At 47.1% G+C, this 10144-nt stretch overlaps 1 pseudogene; it reads left to right on the plus strand.

Annotated features, from left to right (window-relative positions):
* Positions 1–9400: 9400 nt before the first annotated feature.
* LOC105003399 lies at positions 9401–9928 on the plus strand (annotated as a pseudogene).
* The last annotated feature ends 216 nt before the right edge of the window (positions 9929–10144 follow it).

Here is a 10144-nt window from a genome sequence, read left to right on the forward strand (position 1 = left end):
TCAGAATGATGAGGAAACTGAGGCTCAGAGAGATGAAGTCACTTGCCCAAGGTCACATTGGAAGTGGCAGAGCTGAGGCTTAGCCCAGGTGTTTCCACATTTAGCCCAACTGCTTGGTGCTCCATTGGGCTTCACTCGGCCTGGAATTACTTGCCAGAATCATCTGAATGATGATTTCTGTTGTGCAAGACACTGTTGTGAGTACTTTCCATGTTTTGCTTATTCGGTCCGGACAACAAGATACTGGTGAATATGATGAAGGTGATGATGGTGATGATGACATTGCACAGTTGAACAAATAAGGGGGCTTGGGAATTTAGCCAAGGTCACAGGGCTGGGCAGCATCAAGGTCTGATTGTGGCCCAGGGAGTCTGGCTCCTGAGCCCTCTGTGGCTGGACGTTCACTGTCCTTGCTACACCACATCTAAGCAGATGGCTCCCTAGCCTCTTCTCACCTTGATGAGAGTGGCTGATTAGAAACCAACCTGGGGAGGTGGGGGGCGGGGGGCGAGGGTAGATGGATGAGAGCATCTTCTCTGATCACACTGATGTTCCTGAAATGGCTCCAGCCAGAGTCGCTTCTGGGAGGCCTCGAACAAGGTCAATGGGGATTCTGCTAAGAGGCAGGGGGTAAAGAGTTATCTCCAGACTCCTATATACACAAAATAATTGAAAGCAAAGTCTCAAAGAGACATTTGTAAACATGGACATCTATAGCAGCAATATTCACTGTAGCCAAAATGTAGAAGCAACCCAGTGTCCATTAACAAATGAGTGGATAAACAAAATCTGATATATGTGTGTTTGTGTGTGTGCTAAGTCACTTCTGTCGTGTCTGGTGGTTTGCCACCTCATGCACTGTAGACCACCAGGCTCCTCTGTCCATGGGATTCTCCAGGCAAAAATACTGGAGCGGACTGCCACGCCCTACTCTAGGGGATCTTCCCGATCCAGGGATCGAACCCACATCTCTTATGTCTCCTGCATTGGCAAGTGGGTTCTTTACCACTAACACCACCTGGGAAGCCATATATAGGAAATTCTGAGACAACATGGATGAAAACATTGCTGCAGAATGAATGAAGACATTCTACTTTGTGAAATAAGCCAGACACTAAAAGATAAAAACTGTATGATTATACCTATATGAGCTACCTGGAGCCATCAGATTCATAGAGGCAAAAACTAAAATGCTGCTTGCCAAAGATTGAGGGGAAGGGCAAATGGGGAGTTATTGCAGAACGAGGGCTGGGTTTCAGTTTTGTGGAAGAAAGTTCTAGAGATGGATGGTGACACAATGTAAATGTACTTAATGCCACAGAACTATACACTTTTTTTTTCTTTTTTTAATATATTTTTTTCTTTTTTTGAGAACTATACACTTTTAAAAAACATATTTATTTATTTATTTTCAACTGGGCTGGGTCTTCACTGCTGCGTGTGGGCTTTCTCTAGTTGTGGTGAGTGGGGGCTTCTCTCTGCTGCAGAGAGTGGGCTTCTCATTGTTGTGGCTTCTGTTATTGCGGAACACGGGCTCTAGGGTGCACAGGCTTCAGTAGCTGCAGTGTGTGGGCTCGGGAGTAGTGGCTCCTGGACTCCAGAGCACTGGTTCGTTAGTTGTGGTCCATGGGCTTAGTTTCCGGGAGACATGTGGGATCTTCCCGGACCAGGGGTTGAACTGGTGTCCCCTGTATTGCAAGGAAGACTCTTAACAACTGGACCACCAGGGAAGCCCAGATCTACACACTTGTGTGTGTGTCAGTCACTCAGTCGTGTCCAACTCTTTGCGACCCCACAGACTGTAGCCCACCAGATGGTTTAAATGGCAAATTTTATATTATATGCTTTTTACCACAATTAACAATTAATTAATTAAGGGGAAAAAAGAGTAGTTTCCAAAGACAGCCCACTCTCAAATCCCAGTTCTGCCACTCATGTGCTGTGTGACCTTGGGTAAGTTGCTTTCCCTCTCTGTGGCTCAGTTTCCCCACCTATCAAATGAGGATCATAATAGCTAGCTCAACAGAATCACAGTGAGGTTTAAAGTGGTTCATACCAATAAAATCCTCAGAGCTGTGCCTGGAATTCTGTAAGCACTCGGTAAGGTTAGCTATTATTATTTTCATACAGATACTTAGGACTGAGACTAAATGAGAGAAGAAAAATGATGATTCTTTCTTCTTTACAATCCCTGTCTCTTTCCCCAGTTTCCAACAGGCTAAAGACACTAGATTGGGAAATCACTGGTGGTCCAGTGTTTAGGACTTTGTGCTTTCACTGCCAAAAGCCTGAGTTCCATCCCTGGTCAGAGAACTAAAATCCCACAAGCCTCAAGCAGTGATCAATTGAAAAAAAAAAAAAAAGACACTGGACTATGCTCTCAGCCACAGGGTGAACAGCGGAAAAAATAAATGTCATCGTCAGTCAGCAGAAGACTTCAGCCCAGCCCCTCCATGTGCTGCTGCGCAACTTTGGGCCAGCTCATTGACCTCTCTGTGTCAGACTTTTCTCTTCTATGAAATGGGTAAACTACTGCCTATCTCACAAGTGAAGTGAGGATTAAGAGAAAGAATGGGCCACTCCACACGTGCCCATCCCTCCTTCTTCCTGGATCCATAGCAGGGGTGAGGGGTGAGGGGTGCAGCTCTGTGTTCCCTCACTTCCCAGGCTGCTCCTGGTTTGTAAAGAACAAGATAAATGTTTTCTCCAATGACTGGTACTTCAGTTCACATGACCAGGACAAGCATCATCAACAAAAGGCCACCCACCCTCCAAGGTCTGCAAAAGAGCCTTCTTCCTCTTTTTAGGCCTTCAAATATGGGCCAGGGAGATGCCCAGGGTGATAAATAAAGAAAAAGCAAAAATAAAACCCCCAAAGTGTTTATTCTGGGATAAGAGTACGTTGCTAAACACAAGCCACAAAGACTTGTGTACAAAAACCACAAGCCAGGGTGCTGAGCAATGTCCCAGGCTGCAGTACTGTGAGGAGGGGCTGGGCCGGAGCAGCTGGGCTGGGCCCAGGAGGCAGGACCAGGCCCTGCCTGCGGCAGGCCCCCAGGGCACGCTGGGACCTTGACGTCCGGGAGCTTGGGATTTCTCACATTCCAGACCACACAGCCTGGCAACCTGCATGGACATTCATGGTGCCCCCTCGCTGCTGTTCCCGCTTTGGCCCCTCTCCTCTATAGGGCCCCTTCTGCCCACCCTACCCACCTCAGTCCCACTAACTCCAACTCATTCGCTGTGTTTAGACACCATCTCTGCTGGCAAACCATGATTGACCCCACCCCCACCACCACCACCACCCAGATTCTGTAACCCCAGCATTCATCTCTGTCACAGCTATTCTATGATGTGTTGCAATTTTTGTGTACTTGCTTTTCTAAGCTGCAAGCACTTAAGGGTAAGAATAGTATAATGGTCAGGGACATGGATTTGAACCCAAATTGCCATGGCTTGAATTCTAGCTTTCCAGCCCTGTGACCGTGGATATTTGACTCAATCTCCTGTGCCCCAGTATTTCCCTCTCTAAGTTAGAGATGATAATGACAGTGCCCGCCTTATGGAGATTCTGCTGATTGCTGAGTATGTCTGTTCCAGTTTTGCATTCCAAAACTGGAGAAATAACAACAGCATGGGTTTCTGGGACCCATTTAGCTAAGCATGGAACCAGCCTGAACAAACCTCCATTGATCACCGGACTTCCATAAGCCCTCACCCTAGCGGTGGACCATTGTGACATTTGGGGTCTCCTGGAATTAGGGTCAATTCAGAGCCAAAAAAGTCTGATAATTTCCCTCTCCTTAACACACTGTCCGGAGAGGGCAATGGCACCCCACTCCAGTACTCTTGCCTGGAAAATCCCATGGACGGAGGAGCCTGGTAGGCTGTGGTCCATGGGGTCGCTAAGAGTCAGACACGACTGAGCGACTTCACTTTCACTCTTCACTTTCATGCATTGGAGAAGGAAATGGCAACCCACTCCAGTATTCTTGCCTGGAGAATCCCAGGGACAGAGGAGCCTAGTGGGCTGCCGTCTATGGGGTCGCACAGAGTCGGACATGACTGAAGCGACTTAGCAGCAGCAGCACCAGCAGCAACACACTGTCACCCTGGTCAATGTCTGGAAGTCCCTTTGGGGGAAGGCTGGGAGAAGGACAAAGACGGTAACTCTTCGATAGTGTAGTGGGGTCCCTCCTCAAGGTAAACTGGTACCCTCTTCATTCCAGCTGTCTGGGTCTGTAAACTGGTTCAAGTCCGGGAGTTGGTCGAGGGTGACAATGGTTTTGGTGACTCACGTTAGGCTCTGTTCACTTGAGCTGGAATTCTGCCACTTATATAGATCAAGTAACGTTTAGTAGACCACCCATCCATTATTTCTAGGGATGCGGTGATCAACTAGGCAAGGCCACAATTCTCTGCATGTTTAATTGGATTTGAATGGATTGATGTAAGTGAAGCACTAGGATAGTGTCTGCCGTGCTGCATGCAAAAGAGAAGCCCCCTCATCATCACCGGTCGTCTTTATGCTCCCTGTGCCTGGCAGCAAGCAGACACCTGGTCAATGACTACAGAATGGGGTGGGGAGTGGACCGGTCCATGGTCCAGGTACAGCTGGAGTCTCCACTCGAGACATAGCTGACTTCACCTGTGATTCAGGTAAGACTGGAGGTTCTGGGACATCCAACATGGTCCCACCTGCATGGGCCCCAGAGGAGTTCTGGGAAAGAACTCACTGGAAGGTAAAAGAGAGTCCAAGGGCTTCCCTGGACACCCAGTGGTTAAGATTTTGCCTTCCAGTGCAGGGGATGCAGGTTCGATCCCTGGTCAGGGAACTAAGATCCCACAGGCCTCGGGCCAAAAAACCAAAAACATAAAACAGAAGCAGTATTGCAGTAAATTCAATAAAGACTTTAAAAATGCTTCATATGTTTTTTTAAAATCTTTAGGAAAGAAAAAGAGTCCAAACATGGAAGGCTGGTTTGAGGGCATCAGGCCAAAGTCAGAAGGAAGAATTAGGAACACAGAGCAGCCTGGGGTGTGACCCTCAGATGATCTCTACTAGACTTAGTTATTTGTTTTTATTTAGCTGCAATGAACCACCAGCTACATGGTGCTGACATACTTTCAGGGTGTAGCAATTAATCTCTGGTAGTTTATTTAAGACTCCTTTCTCATTCATTTTATGTTTTCTTTTTCCCCTGATTTCCTCTTCCATTCACCTTCCCCAAATATGTATCAGTCTTGTAAATCTCCTTGTAAAGATTTCTTGCATGCGTTTTAATTTTCAGAAATGATATTTTGCTCTCATTACTACTTCATGGTCTACCTCTCAGCATGGTTGTATGTAGACTATATGCTGTTTCTTGCTGCTGCACCAACATCCCCAGCCTAGATCTGCTACATTTTGCTACCAATTAAGGCTGCAATGAACATCCCTACCCAACTTCTCTTAGGGATTTTTAGGAGAGTTTCTCTGAGATGATTACCCAGAAATAAGATGTCTGAGTGACAAGGTGTGCCTGGATTTAATTTTGCCAAATATCGCCTGGTACTTCCAGAATGGCTGCATGAATTCACATGTCCACAGTGGTACTTGGGGTCTCCCAATTCCTCACATTGTCACCAACACTTGAGAATATTGACCTTTCTGATCTGTGGTGTGTGCAAAAGTGGTATCTCACTATTTTAAAGTATTTTTGGTTTCTGGCCAAGCTGTGCAGGATGTGGGATCCTAGCTCCTCAACCAAGGATAGACCCCACGCTCCCTGCTTCAGAAGCTCGGAGTCCAAACCACTGGACTGCCAGGGAAATCCCTATATCTCACTGTTTTAATCATTGTTAACTTAGAATCTGTCTTCTCTGCTGAACTGTAAGTCCATGAGGGAGGCAGGCCCACACAGAGGGTATATCTGTGGCCTTAGCATCCTGACCAGTGCCTGCCATGTATGAGGCACTTCGATTTCTACCTTTGAACAGATGAATGGATTACTACCACATACAGCCCTCCTGAGGTCAAGCTTGACTCTTGGGGAGGGGAGAGGGTTGAGTGAGCCAAATAGGAAGAGCTGTTTACTGAAGTCTCAGAAGTCACTGGCCAAAAGGAAATTCCCTTGAGACTCCCATACACAGCTGGAGGAATGCAAAAGAGCAAACATTCCCACAGAGCCAAAGAAAAGCCAGGGGTTGTGGAGAGAAGTGTCTCTGCTCATAGAGAAAACACAGGCTCTGCTGAGATCCCAGAAGACTCTGGCAGGAGCTGCCAGGGCAGAGTCCCTACAGACAGAATTGAAAGTCAGAGGAAAACAGGACATTTGCTGCTGGGTGGTTGGACCAAATGGGATCTTTCTCATGTGTGGTTGTTATTATTATTATTTTTAAAATTTGAAATGAAATGGAAGTCACATGCCTCTGAACTGTTTGGACCAAAAGTCTCCCTGTGGGGCCTGCACAGACCACCACTTATCCTGTCCCGGGTCTAGGAGATGCTTTTCTGCTGGAAGCCTCAGTTTCCTCATCTGTAAAGTGGGTACAATAATGGAGCCCACCTTATTGCCCAGCTTGTAGTAAGCCTGGTTTTGGGAGACTTTGCTAAGGCTCAGTTCAGTTCAGTTCAGTCGCTCAGTCGTGTCCAACTCTTTGTGATCCCATGAACCCCAGCACGCCTGGCCTCCCTGTCCACCACCAACTCCCTGAGTCCACCCAAACCCATGTCCATTTGTCGGTGATGCCATCCAACCATCTCATCCTCTGTCGTCCCCTTCTCCTCCTGCCCTCAATCTTTCCCAGCATCAGGGTCTTTTCAAATGAGTCAGCTCTCTGCATCAGGTGGCCAAAATATTGGAGTTTCAGCTTCAACATCAGTTCCTCCAATGAACACGCAGGACTGATCTCCTTTAGGATGGACTGGTTGGATCTCCTTGCAGTCCAAGGGACTCTCAAGAGTCTTCTCCAACACCACAGTTCAAAAGCATCAATTCTTCAGCGCTCAGGTTTCTTTATAGTCCAACTCTCACATCCATACATGACCACTGGAAAAACCATAGCCTTGACTAGACGGACCTTTGTTGGCAAAGTAATGTCTCTGCTTTTTAATATACTGTCTAGGTTGGTCATAACTTTCCTTCCAAGGAGCAAGCATCTTTTAATTTCATGTCTGCAATCACCATCCGCAGTGATTTTGGAGCCCAGAAAAATAGTCAGCCACTGTTTCCACTGTTTCTCCATCTCTAAGGCTCAGGTTTGGCATTAATGAGGGCCAGGGGAGCATGGCAAAAGGCAGGCCGCCTGGCCTCCCTATGGCCTCGCTTTTCTGGCTTCCTCTTGTGACTTCTGTATCTACATAACTCACTCACTCAGTCGGCAAACTCCCATAGGAGCACTGAGGCCACAGTGACAACCAGACCCACCCCGCCCTGGAGGGGTCTGCAGACACAGCGAAGAAGGATGACAGTGCGATGAAGGACCGCACAAGCGTCTACTCTGTCCCTTTTAGTTCTGTTGAAGCGTCACTTTTCTCACTGACAAAATGGGACTCACAGAGTTGTTTTCAGGTTCAAATAAGATAATGGACCGGTGGGAAAGAAACTTCCAGACTGCTAAATGCTTCTAAACAGATGACCCAGACTGTGTTAGGAAAGCAGAGATCTACTTACAGAGTGATGCTCAAGATTTGTGTGCTTTTTCTCCTGGGCACTTTAAAATCTAAAGGCTGAAAGAAGCTTTCAAGGAAAGGAATGATGCTCTTAGCCGATCCCTGGGTGGGGGCAGTGGGGAGTGGAGGAGGGGGCTCCAGTTTGGTTGCTCATCCTTGCTGCTATTGGTTATCTAGTCACTATCGTGTCTGACTCTTTGCAACCCCATGGACTGTAGCCCGCCTAGCTCCTCTGTCCATGGGATTTCCTAGGCAAGAATACTGGAGTAGGTTGCCATTTCCTTCTCCAGGGGATCTTGCCAGCTCAGGGATCGAACCAGTATCTCCTGCATTGGCAGACGGATTCTTTACCGCTTTCCACTAGGAGAGCCCTTGGTTGCTCCTTTTGTTTTCTAAACTGACACGAACTGTCTGAGTGATGGGAGGGTCAGGAGCAGAAGCTGGTGGAATCCCATTACTGTCTTCCTCTCTCAGCCCAGAGGTCAGGGAGCTGAGGGGGGCGGGGACATAAAGCTCACTGTGTCAGCAAAGGGACAGTGTTAGTGAGAGGACAGACTGGCTGCTGTAAGAGCGAGGAAAACAGCGTTGCTTTGACATGACAGCGATGTATTTCTTTCTCACATAACCGTCCTGGGAGATGGTCCGGGGCTGGCACAGCGGGGCACCCAGGCTCCTTCTACTTCGTTGCTCAGCCACCCCCCAGGGCTTGCCATTATTCATGCACCCTTGACTTCAAAATGGTCATTCCAGGTTAAGGGAAGAGAGGCAGAGGGGAGTGGCTGTCACATTCCTTTCCTATTAAGGGCATGTGGAGCCAGACTCCAAGATTGTCACCATGATTTCTGCTTCTGTTGTTCGTGTTCCTGAGTACACATCGAACAGGAATGACCTCTATAACTAATAGGATATCATGGAAACATGGAATATGACTTCTCAGGCAAGGTTATAAATGCCATTGCAGCTTCCGCCTTGCTCTCTCTCAGATCACTCGCTCTGGGGGAGGCCAGCTGCTGTGTCCTTTGGAGAGGCTCACCAGGTGAGAAACTGAGGCCTTCTACCAACAGCCAGCATGAGGGAAGCATCTTGTAAGTAGATCCTCCAACCCCAGAGAAGCCCACTGCAGACCGAGCCAACACCTTGACAGCAACTTCATAAGAGGCTCTGAGCCAGAACCATGCAGCTAAGCCATTAAAAAACTGACTCACAGGAACTGTATAGGATAATAAATGTCTACTGTTTTAAGCTGCTAAGAGTAGGAGAAATCTGTTACTCAGTACAAGCTAACTAGGGCTTCCCTGAACTTATATGCAGAATACAGCATGTGAAATGCTGGGTTGGATGAAGCACAAGCTGAATCAAGATCGCCGGCAGAAATACCAATAACCTTAAATATGCAGATGACACCACCCTTAGGGCAGAAAGTGAAGAGGAACTAAAGAGCCTCTTGACGAAGGTGAAAGAGGAAAGTGAAAAGGCTAGCTTAAAACTCAACTTTCAAAAAACTAAGATCATGGAATCCGGTCTCTTTACTTCAAGGCAAATAGATGGAGAAACAACGGAAACAGTGACAGACTTTATTTTCTTGGGTTCCATAATCACTGCGGATGGTGACTTCAGTCATGAAATTAATAGACGCTTGCTCCTTGGAAGAAAAGCTATGACCAACCTAGATAGCATATTAAAAAGCAGAGACAAGCTTTTCCATTAAGCGGCCTGAGGTGACCTCTAAAATTGGAGTGCTATTCACTCGTCCCAGAAAACCCCACAAAATCATGCAAATCAAGAGGTTCAAATCTTCATGTTCACTTTAAGAACACTCGTGAGACTGCCCAGGCCATAAAGGGTATGCATATCCGAAAAGCCACCAAATATCTGAAGGATATCACTTTAAAGAAGCACTCTGTGCCACTCCGTCGTTACAACAGTGGAGTTGGTAGGTGTGCACAGGCCAAACAGTGGGGCTGGATGCAGGGTCGCTGGCCCAAAGAGTGCTGAATTTTTACTGCGCATGCTCAAAAATGCAGAGACTAATGTTGAACTTGAGGGTTTAGATGTAGACTCTCTGGTCATTGAGCACATCCCGGTGAACAAACCCCCAAAATGCGGTCCAGGACTTACAGAGCTCACGGTCGGATCAACCCTACATGAGCTCTCCCTGCCGCATTGAGATGACCCTTACTTTAGATTGTTCCTAAACCAGAAGAGGAGGTGGCACAGAAGAAAAAGATACCCCAGAAGAAACTGAAGCAACAAAAACTTATGGCCCAGGAATAAATGCCACAAAAAACAAATGCAAATAAAAGTTAAAAAAAAAGGCAGAGATATTACTTCACCAACAAAGGTCCCTTTAGTCAAAGCTATGGTTTTTCCAGTTGCTACATATGGATGTGAGAGTTGGACCAAAAAGAAGGCTGAAAGTCGAACAACCGATGCTTTGAACTGCAGTGTTGGAGAAGACTCTTGAGAGTCCCTTGGACTACAAGGAGATCA

Source organism: Bison bison, unplaced genomic scaffold, assembly GCF_000754665.1.
Source record: "Bison bison bison isolate TAMUID 2011002044 unplaced genomic scaffold, Bison_UMD1.0 scf7180017864468, whole genome shotgun sequence".
NCBI classification, from domain to species: domain Eukaryota; kingdom Metazoa; phylum Chordata; class Mammalia; order Artiodactyla; family Bovidae; genus Bison; species Bison bison.